The sequence below is a fragment of the Corythoichthys intestinalis genome, chromosome 7, assembly GCF_030265065.1.
Source record: "Corythoichthys intestinalis isolate RoL2023-P3 chromosome 7, ASM3026506v1, whole genome shotgun sequence".
NCBI lineage: Eukaryota > Metazoa > Chordata > Actinopteri > Syngnathiformes > Syngnathidae > Corythoichthys > Corythoichthys intestinalis.
This window is the reverse complement of record NC_080401.1, coordinates 19353075-19377974: the sequence shown is the minus strand read 5'-3', so window position 1 is coordinate 19377974 and position 24900 is coordinate 19353075. Positions and strand designations below refer to the sequence as shown.

At 38.0% G+C, this 24900-nt stretch overlaps 1 protein-coding gene across 1 annotated transcript in view; it reads right to left on the bottom strand.

Annotated features, from left to right (window-relative positions):
• The window catches only part of tsc22d2 (TSC22 domain family 2), a 48896-nt gene that overhangs the window by 5318 nt on the left and 18678 nt on the right, over positions 1-24900 (bottom strand). The window lies entirely within an intron of this gene.

Below are 24900 nucleotides of genomic sequence, written 5' to 3'. Positions count from 1 at the left end.
ACTTCTATTAGTCAGAATATCTGCAAAATAACAATACTTCTATTTGTAAGAATATCTACAATTAACTTGTGTCTATTCTTTTGGTGACATTTTTCTATTAACTTCACGGTACAAGTGTGTGCGTCAGTGCGTGCTTAGAAATCCCGTAATGAAACCATTAGAAGAAAAAAAGTTGACGTAACTTTGAACAGGCGTATGTTTTTTTTTTTGTTGTTCAACAAGACGAGGGACCGTGCTAGAGATCACGTCGAGCGCGCTGCACGACCACCGCACGTAGCACACGTAAACGACCCTCAAACACGTGCATACACAAAGATTCCACTTTTAGAAAACGCGACACAAATTGTGAAGTCACACATAGTCGGGGAGAGGAAGAAAAAGTCTCCGAAAGTTTTCAAATGTAATTTGGTTTTACCTGCCGCATCTCGCTCGATAGTGCATCAGGCGTCGTCCTGAATATGTGGGAGAAGACCCCGGCGACGGCGAGCACGTTAGACTATAGCTCATTGTGCAGCGCATGTTTGCAGATTTTGCCCCCAAATTTGAACTAGTTTTCTTTGTTATCACTGCCCCAACTACTCAGTCCCTACGTTGTGTGTTCAAATGCAGGGCACAAGGCGAAGGCTGTCTTTAAAAGGTTGCTCGCGTGGTCACATGGGAGCAAAACACAGAGGTGGAGTTTAGTAATTTAGCCCGCCTACCGTACACTGAAATTGTTATCTTTTAAACTAGTTATATCTTACTTCCAGACGAATAAGGTCAAAGAAGTCTCTTTCAAAATTATTCACAGATATTATCCTGCAAATCACTACATGAAAAAATTCAAGAGGGACATTGACACGAACTGTTCGTTCTGTGGAGATCATCCAGAGACAGTTCAGCACCTTTTTTGGACTTGTTCTTTTTCCAACAAATTTTGGAAAGATTTTTGTAAGTTTGTTGACAGGAATCTATATGTGGACTTCAAGCTAAAATGGGAAAATGTCATTTTTTGGTTTTATAAAAAGATCAGGAATGAAGAGATTTTTATTGTTAATCTACTTCTTTTGTTGTCGAAATTCTACATCCAGAAATGTAAGTTCAGCAAGCTGTTTCCATCTTTTTCTCACTTCCACAATGAAACGGTATGCTACATAAATCTGTTGAAAAAAATCAAAGAATAGGAAAGCGGGGAAAATAATTGATATTTGTGAAAAGCTACGACTTTTTTGTGAATAGTTGATTATAGTATTATTCTTTTTTTTCCCTCTCAGACATGCAATGTTTGGTATGTTTATACCCCCTGGCATATTTGTGTTTGTATTCTTTTGTTTTTTGGTTAAATTAGTGTTGTCTGTATTTTTGTGTTTGTATTGTTTATTTTGTTGTGTTGTGTTGTGTTGTTAAAAAAAAAACAAAAAAAACTTCCAGACATGACAGAAATAGTTCTCCTGAGGAATTGCTCTTTAATGGTTTAGACACATATTCCGACAAAAATGGCTAAATATACCTTTAACTAAATTACTAATGCATTAAAAAATAGCTCAAACAAAAACTTAGCTTATATTGGTCTTAACAGGGAGCAGATGGATTCAGCCATGTGAAATGAGGCAGACTAGATGGCCGTGTATCCACCCAAATAATAAAACTAAATGCAAACACTTTCAAAACAAACCATTACAACGCCATTTTAATTAAACGAATACTCGAAACAGCAAAATTTAATTCAAATCTTTTTTACTAATTGAATACTCGAGTTAATCGATTAATCGTTGCAGCACTACTTGGTTTAACAAATTACCATCAAAATTATTTCACCCAATCTGATTATAGGTGTAAACTTATTCTAAGCATGTGTATTGATAAAATGTGAACATATAAATTCAAAGTACTGCATACATATAAATACACATGTATATTAGGCCTGCACAATATATCGTTTGAACATCGCCATCGCAATATGCGCGTACGCAATAGTACTATTGCAAGATGTGCAATTATTATTTTTTGGTTTTAGCGTCATAAAAGCAGCAAGTGTGCAGAGACATGGCCTCCTAGATCCCTTTTTATCAGAGCTGGGTAGAGTAGCCAAAAATTGCACTCAAGTAAGAGTAGCATTACTTCAAAATAATATTACTCAAGTAAAGTAGTCATCAAAAATGTGCTCAAGTACAAGTAAAAAAGTATTTGGTGAATTCAATACTCAAGTAATGAGTAACATTGTAAGTAACTATTTACGAGGTTAGATTTTTTTCCCCGTATTTTTTTCTCAGCACGTACAGCAAATACGTAATTTTTTTACAGTGCTTTAAAGACCACGTGATTGAATAGGCTAGCTTGATGGAAAAACGGCAAGCATGAGTCTGATTGGTAAAATGGAGTCATGTGATTAGTGTTGCGACATCGCATTGGTGAAACTGGTGGAGCTACTGTTTGCATCACGGACAAAAATAAAGACGATATGTCGAATAAAGAGGAGTAAGAGTTGTGGTTCTTTTTCAAAAATCTACTCAAGCAAAAGTAATTTTTTTTCTCAAAAAGTTACTCAAGTGAACGTAACGGAGTAAATGTAGCGCGTTACTAACCACTTCTGCCATTTACATACAGCAAACTTCATCATTCAGAAATTAACCCCCTTAACTTGGAATAAACGGTATATGAATACAATGTGGTCATGTTGAGTCAACCAAAGTATCTGTCCAAATTCTTCTGGTTTAGTATCGCAATATATCGAAAACCCCCAAAAAGTCGCAATGTCAGTCCTAGCGTGTGTGTGTGTATATATACACACACACACACACACATATATATATATATATATATATATACAGTGCTGCTCGAAAGTTTGTGAACCCCACAGCGATGGTCAGATTTTTTGTAAAAAAACGTTAAGTTATACCCAAATCCACAATACTGACATTCCAAATAATGGACTGAAACAAAAGAAATAGTTATATTGTCATTCTTTATTTAACAAAAGTGGTTGATTTAAGAAAAACTCAGATATCATGTGTGCAAAAGTATGTGAACCCCTTCAGTTAATAGGATATTGCGCCTCCTTTTGCAGAGATTACCTAACCAAACGGTTTCTGTAGTGACTAATCAGCCTCTCACATCTACTTTGGGGGATTTTTGCCCATTCTTCCTTGCAGAACGCAGTCAGTTGAGAGAGGTTTGATGGGCGTCTGGCATGAACTGCTCGCTTCAGGTCCCGCCACAGCATTTCAATGGGATTTAGGTCAGGACTTTGACTGGGCCAGTCCAGAACACGAATCTTCTTCTTTTTCAGCCATTCCTTGGTTGTATTGCTGGAATGCTTTGGATCATTATCATGTTGCATGATCCACCTTCTGCCAAGCTTTAACTTCAAAACAGATGGCGTCAGGTTATGTTCTAGGATTTGACAATATTCCTCAGAATTCATGATTCCCTGGACTATGTGGAGTTGTCCAGGTCCTGAGGATGAAAAGCAAGCCCAGATCTTGACATTCCCACCTCCATGCTTCACTGTTGGGAGAAGGTTCTTTTGGTGGTATGCAGTGTTGACTTTTCGCCAGACATGGTGGTTTTGGTTGTGACCAAACAGTTCAATTTTGCACCTACATCAGTTGATGAAAACTCTTTTTAATTTAGTCTCGACAACACAACTGTTAAAAAAACAAACAAAAAAACTACTGAATTGATTGATTAGGAAATCAGGTTGAAATAATAGAAAATTCCAAAATGTTGAGGGGGTTCACAAACTTTCGAGCAGCACTGTATATTAGGGCTGCAGCTATCAACTATTTCATTAGTCAATTAATCGGTGAACTAGTTAGTTCAAATAATCGGATGAGGAACACAAAAAAGTAAAATACCTGAGCCTCAAACGATATAAAAATAAATAAATAAATAAATAAATAAATAAGGATGTATTTCAACAAAAGAGCAGTAGGCTAAATTACATAGCAAAAGTCCCCTAGCTTAAATGCTATAAAACACTTTTTTTTCCTTTTACACTCTTCACAAATGGTTCAGACACATAATCCCACAAAAAAGGGCTAAAAATACCTATAACTAAATTACGAATGCATTAAAAAAAACATTAGCGCAAACATAAACTTGGCTTATGTTGGTTTTAACACGGAGCAGCTAGATTCAGCCATGTGAAATGAGGCAGACTAGAGGGCAGTGTATCCACCCAAATCAATAAAACTGAATACAAACACTTTCAAAATAAACCATTACAACGCCACTTTAATTAAACGAATACTCGAAGCAGCAAAATGTAATTCGAATCTTTTTTTTCTAGTCGAATACTCGAGTTAATCGATTAATCCTTGCAGTACTAACATATACACACCGTGAAACACATTTTTTCCCCATGTTTTAAACACACACTTATTCATTCATTCATATTCTGAACCGCTTATCCTCACGAGGTGGAAAGCTGACAGATGATACCCTTTAGGTTAGTAGTAGTAGTAGTAGTAGTAGCAGCAGCCGCAGCAGCAGCAGCAGCGGCAACAGCAACAGTAACAGGAGTAGACCGTAGTAAATTTTAAGTGCCCCAATAATGTAGTGGAGGAGCTCAATTTACAATGCCTGTAAAAGCTGTAATTTTGTTACTGTATATAAACGGCACCAACACAGGATGCAAGGACATTGTTCACCGGGAATTTGAACACTTAAACACACACGTCCTCTGTTTTGGAGTAAAGTGTTTATGTAGGAACAAACAAACAAAAAAAAACGGAAGACCATGACACTTTGTGAACTATTCGTCCGACTCCCAAACATCAGTCATACAAACAAGCCCATAAAATGTATTACAACTGTGTTCATACAACAAAACGTTGATCAAATATTGTTAAGACTAAAAACTAATGTGAGAAAACAAAACAAGTATCTCATTATACATCATACAGGACTGATAGAGGTATGACATTCAACCCATAAAAAGACAGCATATGATGATATGGGTTTCCACAGGAAAGAAATGAGAATACTTAAAAAGCCCAACTCTGCCTGAAAAGTTTTTGTTTGTTTTGTAACAACAGCAAGGGACTCATTAAATTAGTTTAGTGACTGAGAATCTTCTTGGCTGAAGGAGGACAAAATCCCCTCATCTAATTTGTTGCCATTCCGTTTCCAACCAAAACAAAGTAACCGGTACATTTTATTCGAATGGGAAGACATGTGGAGGTTTATATAAGCACTCCTTGCTGCGCTAACATCCACATGGACCTGCCTGCGGGCTGCAGCGGCATCTACATACGCATCCTCCAACGAGGACCTTCAGCACATTCCATCCAAAGAAACCTCTGGCCTCAAGGTCAGTGCTTCAACAAGACATCTGCGTAAGAGCCAGCATCAAGCTGTGACACGACACGGTAAGGTCCTATACAGGGAACTACAGAGTGTCCAGTTAATATACTTCTACAAACTTTTGAGTTCACTACCACTTTTTGTTGGTAACATCTGTTCAAGAGGCACTACCTGCAGGCACACTAGATGTTCACATAACGATGGCATGAGACAAACAAGCCACAACATCACATGACTGGCCTTGGAGTCACATAAATCAATGAGCTCCACTAAGGCACAGATGGACAGGCACACGTCCCTGTCCGAAAACATACAAATACTCCCAGTAGGTGGGGGGAGGCAGCTGAGTAAATGAGACCTCAGTCTTTGAGCGATAACACCCCCCACAGTGATTTGATTTCAAAACAATAGTTGGAGGGTGGGGACTACAACAACAGAGGCGCACACTCACTGATGTCTGACTCACTGCTGCTCTTTTTCATTCTCTAAGGTGCAGTTTGGCTACACCACCAGATGATGTCAGCAAAGTTTCCTTCCAATCACACAACTCAACGTATGTCGTCCAACAGTGCCATGAAAAAGTATTTGCCCCCTTCTTGATTTTTATATTTAAATATTAGGGGTGTAACGGTACACAAAAATCTCGGTTCGGTACGTACCTCGGTTTTGAGGTCACGGTTCAGTTCATTTTCGGTACAGTAAGAAAACAAAATGCAAAACATAAATGTGCTACTTGTTTATTACACACCTTTGTGCTTTCAACAATAGGAACATTAGCCTATACAAAGCTAGAATTCTGCTAAAAAATTATCGAGTATTTTAAGATAATCCAACAGCAATTTGCCTTTCAGACCCCACGTATTGGTCAGCTTTCTTTCTGAAAGAAAGAAAAAAAAGTCCTGTGCTAAAGAGGAAAGCAATCCCAATGACAAAGATTTTAACATGTATTTTAGAAATGAAATGCCTCAATGAATCATTTTTTTCTTATGAACGGTTTTCAAAAGCTTTATTGGTGGATTTTCTCAAGTTAAAGCGCCACACAGAAATTAATAAATTTAATTGTGTAACCAGGATCTTTGTATCATTCTTATTAATTACAGGTGTTATAGCTCATTTCATTTTATTTAAATGGGCTATTATTTATTTTATTATGTTTTTATATTTTACAAATGTGATGTAGTATTCATTTCTATTGTATATTTTATGTTGTATAACTTTAGTTCCTATGTGAATATTAGTTCTTACTAGAGCTGTCCCGACTAGTCGACATAGTCGACGTCATCGATGACATAAATCCGTCGACGAGCACAACATCCCGTCGACGGTTAATGAAGGGTTTTAAAAATATATGCGTGGAAAGTTCAGAATGTCGGACGCTTGGTATGCAAGTGGTGAAAGTGGCACAAAGCCAAAAAAAGCGCACCAGAGAGTCCAAAACATTGACTTATTTTTAAACAAACAAAGGAGGGTACACTGTTGTGTTCTGTCTCTTCAATGCCAAACTTGGCTGCACGTCGGCCGTGAATGATAACGACAGGAGATTGTAAGTCCATCTAACTAACTAATGACATGTTTTATTAAAGTTGCTAAGGCTGTCGCGATATGCAATAAGTCCATTTATCGCATGGTAAATAAAAATTAGGGCAGTCATTTTCACGGCTTCGGTTTATCGCTGCTCGCGCGTGCGTCCATTTGTGCGTGTGTGCTGATGGCAAATGAGACTCCAGTTCTTTTCTCTCATCAACACGCTGTAGAATTAAAGTTCAGACATACAAAATAAGAAAACACATCTATATTAAACACTATATACCAGAGGTTGCGCTAGACTTTTTCGTTGTCTGTCATTTTGACTGACAGGGTCATAAAAATCCGGTCATAATCTATTTTTACCCGTCACTTAAAATTTTAAAATGATAATAAAGACATTGTGGTGACCCTTTGTTTGGCATAATTCACCTTCCGTACTTGTGTGTCCATTTGGCCGAGCGCGTTACCGGCTACGACACAGTCATGTGACAGAGACACTTAAGAGCCCGCGCGTTCCGGCTTGAATAGAGAGTTCACAGAGAGCAGCAGAGCTACAGCGGCTGGACACAGCAATTCGAGCTAACAAGACTCTTAACATTGCATACCGCTTCAACATATTCAATAGTATTTAGTTTTCATTCATTTTAAATTAATATTCTGTCCGAACAAGCTTAACAGAGAATCCACACCGTGCCATCACACATCAAGCAGATGAATATGTAACTTTTTCTTCGCAGTGACAAAAACAGCTGACTGTGGCCCCAGTAGTTAGGCTACATATGGAACAATGAAATTAACAGTTCACCTGCTGTGGCCTGAACGCAGTCTAACACCTTCCTCCTGGTGCGCATGGACTTGAATTGCGTGCCCGCTTGTGCAGTCCCTGTTTTTTCACCTCTTTTATCAACACCATCGTCGTTTTGGGGCTTTTTGAAGAAACTTCGGACACTCAGTTGCCTTGACATTTTTCAGAGTAAGGCCAATGACGTCATGCATCAAGAGAGACAATAGCTAATTAATATGCTCACTCGCCACCCTGTGATCTGGGGTGTGAATTGCAACCTGTCAAAATGACAGATGGACTTGTTTTTTCCGTCACCGTTTTAAAAAATCGGTCAACGACGGAAAATATTCGGTTAACGCGACCCCTGCTATATACGTTAGCATTGCTACATTGAGGTGAATGGGGAAAAAAGACGACCTCCTTCAGCCGGCTATAAAACAGGCAGCCTTCTCCAAAACTTGCAGTTAAAAGGTGACACTTCAAACATGAAAAATCGCTGGTTAACAGCATTTGCAAAAGGAAAAAAATCTATTACTAACACCACATGCATTCACAAAAAGTGCTTTTTTGCAGAGTGTAAAGTTTAAATTAGCGGTTTAGCGAACGTACTTCCAGTGAACATTTCAAAATAAAAGCATGTCATGTTGGTCATATAAATAACGATTTCTGGAGTTAATCCCACATACTTCAGATTCTACACTAAGAATACCTTTAAAATGACACCCTTTATGAAAAGTCTGATTGGCAATGAATAATTATTATAATACTATTAAATATAGTACTACAGTATACTATAATATTAATGCTATGTATTCTTTTTAAGAATTGTTTTGAATCATGTTGGAAAGGTGAAGTCAGTGGTCTGAATCTGTTTACATTCCATTCTTTTGCACAAGTTAATTCTATCAGCATTTGAAGTAATTGTTTATTTGTGATTTACTATTGTTATTTATCTGTTTATTTGTACTTAAAGAATTTAAGTGTTGCAAAATGTTTTTGTGAATTGATAAGCGTCAACAAAAATTTCATTGCTAAACTAGTAAAAAAAAAAAAAAAAATTTTTTTTTAATTATAAGATTAGTCGACTAATCGTAAAAATAGTCGGCTGACTAATCGGGAGAAAATTAGTCATTTGGGACAGCCCTCGTTCTTACTTGTTTTGTTGTGGTAGGATTGTTTTGTATTGAACACGGGGCCGTGTTGGTTATTATTATAGCAGAGAAGACAGCAGTAAATCAACAAAGACAAGTCAACTGTGCCCCGATCTACCACTCAAGAGATCTGATGGATTCAAAAAGTGGGTTACGATTGCATATTAGTTTGAAAATCGACGGATCCACCGTATTTTTACACACGTGACTTCCGGTCTGCCCGATCTGAACTACCGGTAGTAGTATTGACGCAGGAGGGTCGCGTCTCACGTCAAATAATAAACTCTGCCGTTCTTTTCGCGTGCGTCGTGTTGAGCCGCTTCTGAGACGCGTCTAACACGCGGCAGCACTGCGACTGGTGTGCATTGGCTGATTGACTTTAACGCCCGCGATTCACTGTGTTCTCGCGGCGGCCACGTTGTCGCGCCGTTGACGTTTCTGGCTGATACTGTCCTAACGTGTTGGTCCTCATTATAGTAGAGAAGACGGAGTAAATATAATCTACACTAAGAAACTGTAACCCGATTGACTCACAGCCTCGAAAAGTAAGGGTTACATTACACCAGAAACTCGTTCAGTACACCACCGTTCCGAACGGACCACCACGTACCGAAACGGTTCAATACAAATACATGTACCGTTACACCCTTATTAAATATATATATGTACATATGGCAGAAAACACAGACAAGGCTGAAAAAGTAGTTTCTGCTCTTGCACCCCTCTTTAAAATAAACTGCTGTACTTAAAGCCAAAAGACCTGTTATGTTTAATAGAACAATATGTCTATTTGCTGGCATAGCAGTTTCATGTCGCATTAAAGCCCCGAACTATTTTTAATCTGTCCATTTTACCCTGGAAACCCCCGTTTACGGACACCGCACAACCGCTTTTGTTTCAACACAGCCATAAAAAGAGGATAAGTAATCATATTATTCGAAATGTCTATAATTTTCAGCTTAACAAATTACGTCACAATGAAAAAAATAGTGCCTGTAAATAGGTCACAGATACCTCATAACTATCGCTTAATTGTATTCGTTTTGTTACTGTCGCATTTTCCCAGATATTTTAGATAAATAATCGATCTAAACACAGAGAAATTGAGAAAAAAAAATGTTTAAAAGGGTAAATATTTGAAAAAGAAAACCCTGACCACTCCTTGATGTCTGCGATTTCTGCTTTGCGACCCTTGTTAAATTACAGTGTTTCACCCATAAAATCTCCAAAAAGTCCGGCTTTGGCCATTCACAGATGTGTCTTGACACTCGGTGAGACATGCTACATGGAGTTCTTGGATCGAAACAAGGTAAGTACGCGATAATATCTTGTTAAAATAATGGTGTCTTTAATTATGCTCTCTCATGCTCTCACCTCGCGTTAGGATTTAGGGGTTTAATTTTTCATTCTTTTAAAGATGCGCTCCTGTTCAAAATGTTTCTTCCCCCAGAAAATTGAGATTTTAAGCTTTCCAATGATGTATCACACATGTATATATGTAGGACAATTTTGAAATTTGGCCAAATTGGGGGTCTTAGAGCGGAACTTCAAGTCACCTCAGTGTTCTCCGACCTATATATATCAGAGCTGTCAGTTAAAGTGTTATTAACAGCATCAAATCAAACCCCCTTTGATGCCATGAATTTCTTAAATTCATGATTAATTATGACCCTGCCTACCCCCCCCCCCCCCCCCGCTTAGTTTCAACTTCAAGATAATGCGTGCACCGCATTGGCTGTCAGATTTGGCCGTCAGATTTGGGCCACAGAGAAAAACTGCTTTTCAGACAAAACTTCGCTTTGGATTTTAATGACCAATATAGGGTACACTGAGGCGGTGTGAAGTGTGTAAACCCACTATGGTCGTTTTCGAGCATGTTTTGGTTGAAAATACAGTGCCACACGCAGCTCGGATGTCAAAAGGATAGTATGCCGAGGTACCACTGTATTTTACTAAATCACACCCCCACGACAATTAAAATCTTAACAAATTTCACACCCTTTTTTTTTTTTTAACAGTGGCTATTTTTATCGTAACACGAGGTTGATGACGACAATTGCAGGATGCTGGAAGTATATCCGAGTATAGACAATGGAGACTAAACAAAATCCGACTTCTATGTGCCGACAGATTGAAGTTTTATTTTCTTTGCATTAAATCAAGAATTGTTAATAGGTATGACTTCAGCTTCCAGAGTTTCCACAAAAACAGAGAGAAGGAATAGTCCCACTAAATCGCTTGCTAGTTACATAATTCCCAGACTTTTGCATAAACAACAACTCAGTGCTATATACGTGTCAAAGCCCACCAGTGAACATCCCTAAGGGCGAAAGGACCGGATGGCGGAGAGCATGAGAAGTAATCCAAATCTGGAAGTAGTCAATCAGCTGAAAAAAAATATTAATTTTTTTTTTTTTTTTAAGAATGTGAATGACCTTTAGCTAACATGTTAAGGGGTTACGATAGGGCTTGTTATTAGAGACCCCTAGCAAAGAGACTTGACTGTTTGCACTCCATCACTTGGGCTCTTAACAACGATGAATTGCGAGGTGTTATGTGACTATCAAGCTCTATTTCTAAAAACAGCAGTAGTCCATGTTTATGGTGGTTCAGTGTCAAAATGGTGGATGAATCAAGGATATTCTGTTTGAGTGTGCTCTGTGATGAGCATGCTTTGTGTCTGTATAATATCAGGTACAGAACTAAAAAAAGCTTATCCAACGCATTAGCTTTGATTTAGCTCTAAAGTGCCTGTGACACAAAAAAGCATGTTTATTTCATATTACAAGCAGTATTTTATGCTCCTGAATGAAATTAATTGCTTAGATGTGTGTGGAAGCGATCGATATATTTATTCAATTTTTGGAATCCTGCGCCATGAAAATGAGTGACTTCCGGCCAGAGTCTGAATTGAGGAAGAAGACGAATGTGACGTTAGTGGACTAATCATCTTAACAATACAGCCATTACTATCATTTGCAGAAGGAATGCGGCTTCAGCTGATTTTGCGGATTAATTCTTTTATTTTTTTGCTATGTGCTGCAAGATTGTGTTGCTACACCAGCAGTGTTTCCCCTAGGATTTTTTGAAGCTGTGGTGGTGGGCTGCATCGGAGTCGGACAGCCTCACCATGTCGTGCCACAGCGAATTTTTTTTTCTTCATTTTTTCCCCCAAGAAGAACCATAACAAAGATATATTTGAAATATTTCATTAGCCAGGCTAATGTTGTACCTCTCAGCTACAGTACATGTATGTAAAATGCGTAGCTGATTACAGCTACGTTACCCGATGTACTAATGCGACTTTTTTTCTCGTGGCAATAGTACGACTTACATCTCGTAGTGACTCAGGGTTGGCAACCCAAACTGTTGAAAGAGCCATATTTGACCCCCAAAAAACACAAAAAAAACTGATACAGTATGTCTGGAGCCACAAAAAATTAAAAGCCTTTTACAAGCCTTATAATTATCGATACTAGCTATATTAGCCTACTATAGAAATACGTAATTAGCCTTCATGATTAAATGTTTGTTTTCCCTGCAGTGGATCCTATAGAGAATGACGCACCACGTGACTACTCTGTTGTACTATGCCACCACAAGTTTAACTTCATTACAATATTAATGAATTGAAAGAATGTTTGTGTCATGTTTGTCCTCCTAGAAATCCTATTAAAACAAAAAAATATATTTCCCTCCCCCATCTTTTTCCATTTAAAAAAAAAAAAAAAAAAAAGCTCCGAAGCATCGCTAAAGAGCCGCATGCGGCCCAAGAGCCACGGGATGCAGACCACCGTCGTAGTCCTCCTTTTTCCTTTTATTTGACCCTCATAAGTACTACATTACAACAACAATAACAGTCCTTCTGTCAACTGACCCATTTAGACCACTGGGGGAATTCTAATAGCCGTGTAAAGAGTTTTAATTGATTCGGTGAGAAGGTGAATAGTTTTTTCCCCGTTGTTCGTAAACTAAATTTCCACACAAAGGCACGTCGAGGTACCATTAACTTAGCAAGGAGAGGTATGACAGTCATTTTTCGAGTGTCCCAGAGCTCGCGAAATTTGGGTGGGGGGGCGCATTTATCAAAGTTTCGTCAGCCGTAATTGTCTGAAGTTGGCGCGCCGGTGTTGTGCCGAAAAATAGCCACTCCACGCGAAATGTCCCCCCTGACGGGAGCGCCCACACGTCACTCGTACAAACAGCCTTTTCTTACCAATCGATGGACACAGAAACGACGTTCTTGTACCGTGAATATGTATCATTTTACTCTGCTTGAACTGATAAATCGTTTACTGTGACCAACGCTCTGAAAATAGAGCAAGGCTTTATTTTGGGCCCCGCCTCTCCGCAGTCTCTCAGCGCAAGTTAGTCAAAGTTTGCTTTCCGTCCAAGACGGCCGTCCACCGCTCACTTTCGCCGAAAAGTCCGATCCAAATTATTGTAATGCCCCGGATATGGGCAAGAAGGAGAGAAGTCTGTATTTGCTTACCCACTTTATTGTGGTAACAATAATAAAGAAAAACAATAACAAAATAACAGCGGGCTGCTACAACATGCGACCGCTATCTCGCTCGTTCTCCCATTCTTCCTACTCGTTCCCCTTGCGTCTCTTAAGGGGGGGCCTGCATAGTTACGAACATTAGGCTACAATACACAATGAATAGGTGTCCGCTGAACTCCTCCCACTCGGCTGCCGCTAGTTTGAAGCGGCCTTAAAAAAATTTTTTTATTTAAATAAATAAATAAAATACATCTCATTTGCCAGGCGTGGCGGCTTTCATTTTAGTGTGGCGGTGCGCCACAATCTGTTGAATATAGGGGAATCCCTGACCAGAGAAAGTTATGTGAGGCTTTTTGGAATTACAGAAGATCCTGTTCACCGCGAAGTATGGGCAAAACAAGTCCAACAATCAAGAGACCATTGTACGGATGACGAAGTGAGTAAGCTCAGTGTTTTATGTTATGTCAAATACTGGGATCATGGCAAATGTTTTAATAAGGAGGTGGCTTGCATTTTGTGGGTGACAATGCTCCCTGTTCACCGAGAAGGCCACTCTACGGCTTGTCGCACACCATGGTCGCCGATAAAGGCGTACATGCCAATAGAGCACTATCCTTGGCTTGGGCGCAAAGAGCCCTCCACTCTCGTCTCCGGTTCTCGAATGTGTCAAGACTTCGACTCCCATCGGCCCTCTTAACGTGCCCGCCTAGACAGCGCTATACTCGACTGAGACTTGGGGAGCCACGGGCTCCGACATCAGCCGGTTTTTCCACTGAGAATTTGCCATTTTCGGCGTTCATTCCCCTCTGCATCCCCAGCGATGAGCACTGCCTGCCTACAGGGGCAGCAGCAGAACGATGAGCCGAAACTTGCTCACCTCCGGGGGCTGGCCGATCGATGAAGACAATGACCCCCACAGCCGTGTGTGACATGAGTCGGGGTATTTTGTGTGATTTTTTTTATCTTTGAAAGGCGAGCAAGAGACTTGGAAGAGCCGCTCGGTTCAGGTTAGCATGTCGCCTAGCTCTCATGCCTCCTGTTTTCTTTACGCTCTTTCCTCCGTCTCAGAAGCCAGGGCAGGGAAATAACAAAAGCCAGACTAACTCTGGTAGCATAAAATATCGTTTGGGAGGTTTGAGAAGTCTGCAGTTTTGACCATTATGCAGTAATTTAGCCCTTTCGTACTGAATAAATGCATTTTTAATATTTTATATTCCATTTAGCACAAGACTGTTTTGTCATGACCATTCAATTGATTTAGAAATTGGGGGAAAATACCTCGAAATAAGAATATCCTGTAAAAATATTGGAGAAGAGAGAAACAATGATGACATTTTGCTGCTCTCCGTCGCATTTTTCTCATTCTCTATCTTCCTCCTCCATTGGGCTGGATTCTAAATCAGCTGAAATCGTTACTCTGCCGACATCATCACCCAGATGATGGCGCCAGAGCGTGATAATGACATGAGTAGCTAAATGGCAGATTGAAAGACTCATTTCTCGTCATCTGCGCTCCGCCAAATTGTTGTATGTAGTTGAATCGTCTCAAAATATGATTTTAATTAACATAATGCTAATAATGCTATTTAAGATTTTTTTCTATGGTTTCACAGGCACTTTAAAGTCACATTTTGAAATACACATTCATTTGGGGCTGAATGTCGATTTAGGGGAACTCTTTAATCTTAACATGCACAAAGGGGGAGTTTGCTGAAGGTTTGAGTGGAAATATCTATGCTTGCAATAGGTCCTGTATTACCCAAGTATGAAACCCTTTAACTGACCATGTGTGAAGCAACAGGACGCTGTAAGGGAGTCGTACTGTGTGTGCTCAGTAAACTCTACTGGTACAAATACAGGTGAAACGTCATCCAGGTTTCCAAAAATAAAGTTGAAAAGATCCAAATGTTGCATCCAAAACAGTAGCAACTTTGAGATCGGAGTTCAGTTATGTAAGATGACCAATTTGGGAAGAGGGTTAAGATCTCCCCATCAATTCCTCCCTGAAACAAAATTTGGCACAATGTACAAAGAAGTGTTCTTTAACCGCAGTAATCCGTTCAAAATTGTGTACTCAAGGTCTTTGAAAAGAATTTCAATTAAATTGGGTCGCATACTTTCAAGTATAACCTACAGCTTGTTAGTAAATGTGTTTCACATTTTTTGCACAAGTGTGTGATTGTCATTTAGACTGCACCATTTGAAATATTTTGGAATAAACTCAAGCTTGGGTGGTTGTTACATAAATTAAATCTATGTGAAATATCTGATTAAAAGTTATTTGCATTCAATGTTATTTACTCCAGTACATTATCAGCAAAGTTGAGGATGTGCAGGAACATTGTACTGAATGAACATTTTCTCACAACCTTGTTGATGGTTATAGAAAGCGCTTACTTTGTTACTTCTTACAAAGGCTGTGCAAACAAATATTTAGGTGAGGGTGCCAATAATTTAGTCCAGCCCCTTTTTTGAGTTTTGTGGAAAGTATCAATTTCAGCTTTCTTCAGCTTTTTTTTTGTGTTTGTCCAATGCACAACCACAAAATAAACATTTATACAGAGAGTTTTTGTAATTGCATTAATTCTTGGGCGAAATTTTTCTGGAAGAATTCAAGGGGTGCCAATAATTTTATCCATGACTGTATGTCAAGATATAATTATGCTCACTGTGAAAATGCAGGGCAGCAAGGAACTGTTAGGAACAGGAACCATGTGCTTCAGCAACATTTGGCCCAGTGTGATTATGGCCAGTCATTAAAAAAAAAACACATTTCATTAAAAAAGATTGGGTTCATAACTGCAAACTAAATAACATTTTTATATTTACCATGGGAGCTGCTCAATCATGTTTCTGCCGAAGCAGGCATGTTAGTTAATTCTCCCGTTCCCACAGGGGAGGATGCCACAATGTGTTTGAAGTTTCCCAGAGGTGTCACTCCATTCTTGTCATTTATAAATGTCTCTTGTCTATTTCAAATGGCAGCCATGTCAGGAAGCCAAATGACAGAAAGGCACATGGTACAACTATGTAAACTTTAACAATTGGCAGCAGCCCAAAAGTCAACAGGTCACAGGATTTTTTTCCCTTATTAAAACATATATTCGAATGATCTGTAACTCATTACAGAACCTGATAGCATACACGACTTCTGCAAGCTACACCCTTAACAACACTCAAAATGCCTCACAGTGAGGCTATAGCTATTATAAACCCTAACCCTATTCAACTCAAGACAGAAATAGCAGTTACAAGGTTGGCTTGTTCAAAAAATGCAACACAGGTCATCAGCTTTTCATCTAAGAATATAAATGACGAACTTCAGGGCAAAACACATACGGTAATCTGCTCTTGGCAGAGCAAAAACCGCCTGGCTCTTCAGGACACACATTGTCAAAGAAAGAGCAACCTCGGCCACCTGTGATTCATGATTGACAAAATGTTATCACTGAGGCCTGACAAGCTGCCAGGAGTGTCACCAAATGCATTGACATTTACAAGAGTGCCGTGCTATCTCCATGCATTGTAAGAATTCAATGACTGTAATACCCAGCATAAACTTGTTATGCTGGGTATTGATTTGGCAACTACTGTAGCTCTTCAATAGATCTGAAGTGTATTAAAGGTTTAAATGCTTGCACAATTCATATTCTTTCCTATGTACCAAATATTTATGAATGCGAATTCCCCAAATAATTGCCTGTGTATTCCTTAGTTGAAAATAAGACAAAACAAAACTGAGCTTTACAAATTTCCCCAACTTAAAAATTAGTAGTGAGTAGGGAATTTGGTACGTGGTTGTCAGACAAAAAAAATCTAATATCGAAACTAGGGCTGCAGCTATCGATTATTTTAGTAGTCGATTAATCGATGAACTATTTGGTTCGAATAATCGGGTAATCGTATACGGAACATGAAAAATTAAAACACCTGAGTTGAGCCTAAACCGGTACAAAAAAAAGAGAAGGATTTATGTACAACCAGAAAACAATTGGCTAACTTACATAGCAAAAGTCCGCTAGCTTAAATGCTATAAAACGCAAAGGTTTTTCTCTTTTTTTTTTTACAATGCTCTTAACAAATGGTTCAGACACATTCCCACAAAAAACGGCTAAATATACCGATAAACTAAATTATGAATGCATTAAAAAAAATTAGCTCAAACAAAAACTTAGCTTATGTTGGTCTTAACATGGAGCACCTGGATTCAGCCATGTGAAATGAGGCACACTAGAGGGCAGTGTATCCACCCATATCCATAAAACTAAATGCAAACACTTTCAAAATAAACCATTACAACGCTACTTTAATTCAACGAGTACTCAAAGCAGCAAAGTTTAATTTGAATCTTTTTTTTTTTAATCGAATATTCGAGTTAATTGATTAATCGTTGCAGCACTAATGGAAATCATTGTTAAATATTGTGTATTACAAGTAGTGTTGCACCGATACCATTTTTTGGGCCCGATACCAATACAGATACCTGGCTGTGCAGTATCTGCTGATACCGATACCATTCCGATACCACTCTGTTTGCAAAAAAAAAAAAAAAAAAATATATATATATATATATATATATATATATATGTACGTATAAGGTATGCAATGATACAGTTAAGTCACGGTTCGGTACGATTTTCGATACAATTCAATACATTTAATGCTCTGAAATAGAAAATAAAACTTATTATTATCATAATTTATTTTTTTATTTTTAATTTATTTATTTTTTTTGCTAACAAGCAAAAATAACAGTGCCATCATATAAACAAGCATTTTAGTGCATAATATTTATGTGCTTACTTCTTACTGAGCTGAAGAAATTTTGTATATAAGTGCTGAGAACAATCTTTACTGTTTGTAAAGTGGGGCACACTGTTGATTGCTGCAGCTCTCTTAGCAGCTATATTTACCATACAAGCAAAACATCCTATTTGTGGTCCGAGTCCATCTGTAACATGTACTGAATTAACAGTATTTGCAGCATTATCTATAGTCACTGGTATGGATTGATTTGGCCTGCTTAACTTCCATTCAGTCATGCCATGGCGGCTTCTAATTCATCAATGTAGTATATGGACTACGCGTCGCTCTGGGCTCACGCAGCTAATGGCATGGGACCTAAGGCAGCACATCTAGGTTTCTATTTGATGATATCTAGTGTGTGCGCGCGAGAGTTGGCATGGGATCTAACATAGGACATCTAGGTAGCTATTTGATGATATCTAGTGTGCGCGCTGCGCCGCTAGTGTTTTCTGGCCACAGAAGTCACTTCTGCTCATTACTGCAAAACGCCAGCATATGACATTCGACTTTCATAAACAGAAGGAGTTTGAAGTACGGCGCTCTTAATTTGCCACTCATTGTTCATCATGAAACCATGAGTTTGCTTAGTCTCCCACGGTCTTAATCTTTCTGATCCCATCGGCGTTACAACAACAGGCGTTACCTTACGCATGCTAATCGTTTGTGAATGCCATGTTAGATGAGCAGCTTATTATCGTGGACATGCGTTGTAGTTTACATCCTTAATATTGAAGACGACAGTGTTAATTTCGTTTGGTAATTACGGGATGAAGACATACAAGTGTCATGCATCGGGATTTGGGAAGTTAGCTCACGTGGGGAGGACAGTACATTTGCGTCCAAGTGATGCCAGTAGATGGTATCGGCGCCCTAAATGTTGGTACTCGTCGATACCGATGCAACCAATTCGGGCCGGATCGGCGCCCCTGCCGATACTGGTATCGGTATCGGTGCAACTTTAATTACAAGTGACGTAACAATGGTCAAATTTGCAAACGATGACATTTATGATGACACTGTCTATAGTATACGCTATTTTAGTAGTGGTTAACTGTTGACAAACATTACATAATCAGGCTATGCCAATTAAGCCATTGCATAACACATGTCAGAAGTAATAATATACCATCGACCAATTTATTAGGGCGCTATTGTACAATGAACGGATACTGATCCCTAACTTCAGGTTACACGAACAAACATAACACAGCCAAGCTCATACCTATTGTTGACAGGGTTTGACCCAAGCCTGGTAGAAAGCAACAGATGGGTTCCTGTGTTTTTTTTAAGGGAGCCAAAAAAAAGAGGAGCAATATGAGCAAAAAAAGCGAGACATTGATTGAGCAAAAAGGTGAGAAAATTAGTGATTGAGGTTGCAAGAAGATGCTGATGCACACCAGGAATTCAGAGGAAATGGTGACGCAGTGCAGCCTGCTTTCAGATATTGCAGAATGTGAAACCAAATTGTTTTCTTGGGAAACGTTTTCCATTTCCAAAAGCAATGAGTAATTCCATCATTATTTTCATCTCATCAAAGTATGAAGACCAAGCCAATGCGAATGTGACATTTCTGCATTTGTCAGTGAGCAATTCAATGCACTACAAACGTGTTCACAGTTTAAGCAACATGTTTTCACAGAACCTGTCAAATAATCACAACTCACAATTGATGAACAGCGTGGGTTTTGTTCGTAACTTAACGGGAACTCCCCCAAAACAGAACATATTTCCAGTCAAGCTTTCATAATGTAAAATGAAATAATACAAAATGTCAATGTTATTACTGCATAATCATGGAACCCTCACTGGCATTTAACACTTAATTTTAGAGATGCTATTGCATTTAAAAATCAGAATTGTAAATGTTGCAAGACCTTTTGCCTCGCAGCCACCAGTGGGGAATTAGATGATTACCTAATCTACTATTTAGATTTAAACGTCTATGGGGAAAAAAACCCTTTGGATTTTCAAGGGGACTGTAAGCCAAATTTTTTCAATCAAGAATATTAACAGTTCATATTAAAGAATATTAAGGGCAAAATACAAGAGCGTGTGCCAGATTATTTTAAATTTAGCAAATTAACCACTTCCAGATGACTTTTTTCTCGCAATTTTTTATTTTATTTTTATCCATACACAGTAATAATATAGTCACGAATGGATGGTCAAGAACAACTGTGATTTGCAAAGCACATTGATCATCAACACTTCAAAAGTGTGTCGCAATAGCAATAATATGTTTCAATAAGGTGCCAAGATGTGGTCCTCCCAGGGTTGCAGATGACTTGAACATCTTTTACCAGTGTGATAAGGTAACAAATATTTACTTCATCACACCATTGGCACGCGGCGAAAGCACAGCATGAATACTTTATTCCGTAATAAAAATAGTCTGTATTCTAACAGTTGACTGATGGGGAAAGTTTTATCATTCATTATCTTGTCCGTGATTTTTTTTGTTTATATGGCTCGGGCAATTGTGAAGCGATTAGCCGACTTTGAGCCATGGGTTCAGGTTCGCGTCACACGTCCTATTGTTTAAATAAATAAGTGTAAATAAATGTGAATACGTCATTGGAGTGGTCTACAAGATCATACAAATGAGAATGTCAGAAAAAGTGACCCCCCCCCCCCCCCCCAAAAAAAAAACACAAATAGGAATGGTAAAAGTTACACCATCTTTAAGTTGCAGGGTGATTTACAGCTAACTTTCCTTATAACGAAATAAAGGAGACATAAGCCCAGTACCTTACCCTCGTGCGTTGGTATTTCAATGCTCTAAGTCAGGGGTGCTCACTAGCTCAGCGGGAACGTATGTTGCGAGCTACTAATGAAATGACCAAGCCAAAATGACCTGGATTCTTAATACTTATGTTGATGTATGTTGCATAACGACATATGTGGCACTCACAACATAATTAACTATGTACATTTTTGACCCACCGCCCCCTTCCATTATTTTTTTTTTTGACGGGGCAATCGACTGGTAGATCACGATTAATGTAATGAGCACCCCTAATACCCAACTAACCGCAAACTTCCTTGAAACACCTGTGACCTAAGCCCTCTTAAAAAAACAAATTCTTGTTTTTATAGCTACAGTTAAAGGTAGTTTGTAAGAGCTATAACTTGAGCTGGCGCATCATATATAACAGCTGTGGATGTTTCATCAAACTGAACAGTTGACAATCAAACCGCCTTTTAATGCGTCCCAAAAATGTAAGATGTTTGCAGTTCAGTAGCCTGTCAACCAGCAAAGCCTCCAAATGCCTGTTTAAGTTTTCCAGGTTTTTAGTAAGATTATATCTTGGCGTGTCAATTCATGTTAGTAAACTATGACTTAATGATACAGAAAGGAAGAATTATTTTTTTAATTATATTTTTACAGGTATAAATGGGAAAACATGCATAACGTGATTAAATTGGTAAAAGTATAATTAAGTGATTCCATCAGCCAGAGTTGAATTTTGCCAACAAAATGGTACCACTTTTGCAAAATTGCATCAATTCGTTTCAAGGTTGTTCTTATTTTAGTGGTGCAGAAAATGGTCCATTTATTTTAATGGTAGAAGGGAAACATTTTGTGATCAGGTATTAACTATCATTCATTATCTCAGCACTGAGTAAACATTTTGGACAAATTTTCAGGAGGTTTCAACAGCTAAGTTATCTCTATGTTGTCACAAATATCTTGATTAAACCTTGGCATACTTATATATTTTTTTATAATTATGTTTATCTGACACAAAAGACAATTCACAAAATACTTATTGACTTGGGCGATATGACTTTAAATTTATGTGACAGTATAAATTGTAACTAGGCATGTGCCGGTATGAGATTTTGACGGTACGATAACCGTGAGCAAAAATACCGCGGTTTCACGGTATCACGGTATTGCAATTATAGCTCCAAAATTTTGAGATGTATGGGTTTAAAAAAATAATTATAAACTTTTTTTTCCATTGAACAGGATTTTTTTTCCCACAACATATTTGCAAATTGGGACATGAATATAATGTGAAAATAAATCAACAAAAAAAATAAATAAATAATTGTCATTTAAAAAAGTAAAAACACTTCTAAATAAAATTAAAAAGATATATATGGCGGAAAACACAGACAAGACTGAAAAAGCAGTTTCTGCTCTTGCACTCCTCTTTAAACGAAACAGTTGTATTTTAAGCTAAAACGACTGTTGTGTTTGATAGAACAATATGTCTATATGCTGCCATAGCAGATTCATGGCACATTAAGCCCCCAAACTATTTTTAATTTGTCCGTTTTACCCTGAAAACCCCCGTTTACAGACGTCGCGCAATCGCTTTTGTTTCAACCCAGCCATAAAACAAAGGTAATTATCTTTATTATTCAAAATGTCTGTCGTTTTTAACTTAGAATCATTCATTGATTTCTCATGTTTCGTTTAAAAAAAGAAAACGACTTTAAAAAATTATTCACTCACATATTTTAGACTTTTAAACAAATTATGTATCATTCATTGATTTCTCATGTTTCGTTTAAAAAAAGAAAACGACTTTAAAAAATTATTCACTCACATATTTTAGACTTTTAAACAAATTATGTCACAATGAAAAAAATGGCGTCTGTAAAAAAAGTCATGGATATCTACCTCATAACTATCGCTAAATTGTATTTTTTTTGTTACTGTCGCATTTTCTCCGATATGTTAGATGATAAATAATTGATCCAAACAAAAAAAAGTTGAAAAAAAACGTTTAAAAGGGTAAAAATATGAAAAAGAAAATCTTGACCACTCCTTGATGTCTGCGATTTCTGCATCGCGACCCTTGTTATATCACCATGTTTCACCCATAAAATCCCCCAAAAAATCCAGCTGTGGCCATTCACAGCTGTGTCTTGACACTCAGTGATACATGCTACATGGAGTTTTTGGATCGAAACGAAGTAGGTACGCGATAATATCTCGTCAAAGTCATGGCGTCTGTAATTCTGTTCTCACGTGCTCTCACCTCCAGATAGGGTTTTGCTATTTAAATTTTATTTTATTATTATTTTTTTTTTAATGCCCTCCTGGTCAAAATTTTTCTTCCCCCAGAAAATTGAGATTTTAAGCTTTCCAATGATGTATCACACATGCATATCGGACAATTTTGAAAGTTGGCTAAATTGTGGGTCCCAGAGCGGAACTTCAAGTCACCTGAGTGTTTTCCGCCATATACTGTATGACTTTTTTTGAGGAGGGAAGCTCAAGTGAAGTTTCACCATTTTCAGCCACTGTGTCAACTCTAGTCGACATGATGTCATGCCTTTGTGTGAAAAACAGCATAAAAAATTCATAAGTTAATAAGTTAGTTAAAAATTTATAAGTTAGTTTTAGAAGTTATTTCAAATGTAAATATTGTTGAGGAAAGGTTTCATCTAGAAAAAAAAGAAAAAAAAGAAAAAAAGAAAAATAAAAAAATAAAAAAACATTGGGAGTGAGACCTCTTTTTGCAATTAACTATCTTTGACGCTATCTTTTTTTTAATCCCCCTTCATTCAGGCTTCTCACTCAGTGGCTCAGCGGCTGTGAGACTTAAAACCTCGACGAAGCTGCTCTCCCAGCTAAGCCTAGGCTAACATTCGTCTTTGTAAGTTTTAGTTAGTTTGTATATTGAATTTGAAAGGAAAATGTGTGTTTTGTTTTTAGCGAACTTTTTCATGGTGCTACTCTGCTACTGCTATCCTGTTGAACCTACTCACATGTGGAAAAATACAACTGTACAATCTTTTAAATGTATTCATATTGTATATTTCACCACGATTTGAGAGCTCAATAAATTGAAGAAAGGTACCCCTTGAGTTTGTTTTTGGGTGTGCTGGCTGTTTAGCAGAATAGCTTCACTGACACACGGCAACAAACGGGAAGGGGTGAGCGCTGCTGCGCCAAGCCACTTCGGCTACATTTTGGCACATGAAAAATAGCGAATACCGTACTAAGGTATGACGGAAAATTTTTGTGGTTTTGAAACCGCAACGTTTTCACACCACGGTAAACCGTGAAACCGATAACCGGCACAAGTGTAATTGTAACTCTTCCCTAAAAAGTAACAGTAGAGTAAAATTTCACCAGAAGTTACATGTAAGCAGGGTCACTGTAAAAACAATTCTGTGTAAACATAAAGTATGCAGGAATCCAGACTTCTCCTAAATTTTGGCTTTTTTTTTTTTTTTTTGCCACGACATTTTGACATAGTTCAAGTACATTTTTTTAATCTACTGATGTCTATGCTACCTTTACATTTTCTTATTATTCTAAGAACTATACTATTCTTGAACGTTTTTGCTGAAAATTTCTCAAGCCAGTTGATGGTGATAATGCACAAACTAGGTGTAAAACTATTCATCAGGATTATAATTAAAATTAGTTGATTTACATCACGCATCCAAAGATTTTCTACTTGTGCCTCTAAAGAACTTCAGTTTAAGGCCACTGTGCTCTTAGTAAAAGTCTGAAACCCTGATGTGAATCAACAGCGAGTCAAAGTGTTGAGCTGCATGAAAATTAACTAGCTTTAGTTGCAGTGTCTTTTTATTTTGGGGGGGGGGGGGTGTCAAGAAATGTCAAAGGTTGTTTTTTTTTTTTTTCCCAACCGTAGCACAGAGGAAAGCAAACCCTCATAATCAATAATTGTGTACCTCATCAAAAACAAAGGAACGTTCATTCATTCATCTTCTGTAAAACTTATCCTCAGTAAATTATGGACTGCTGTTGATTCAATGTGAATTTACTGCCATCTAGAGATTCTTCAGTGAACTGAACCTAGTAAAATAAAACAAACTGGTTTGCAAAAAGAGGACGTAAAAATTGATCTTCA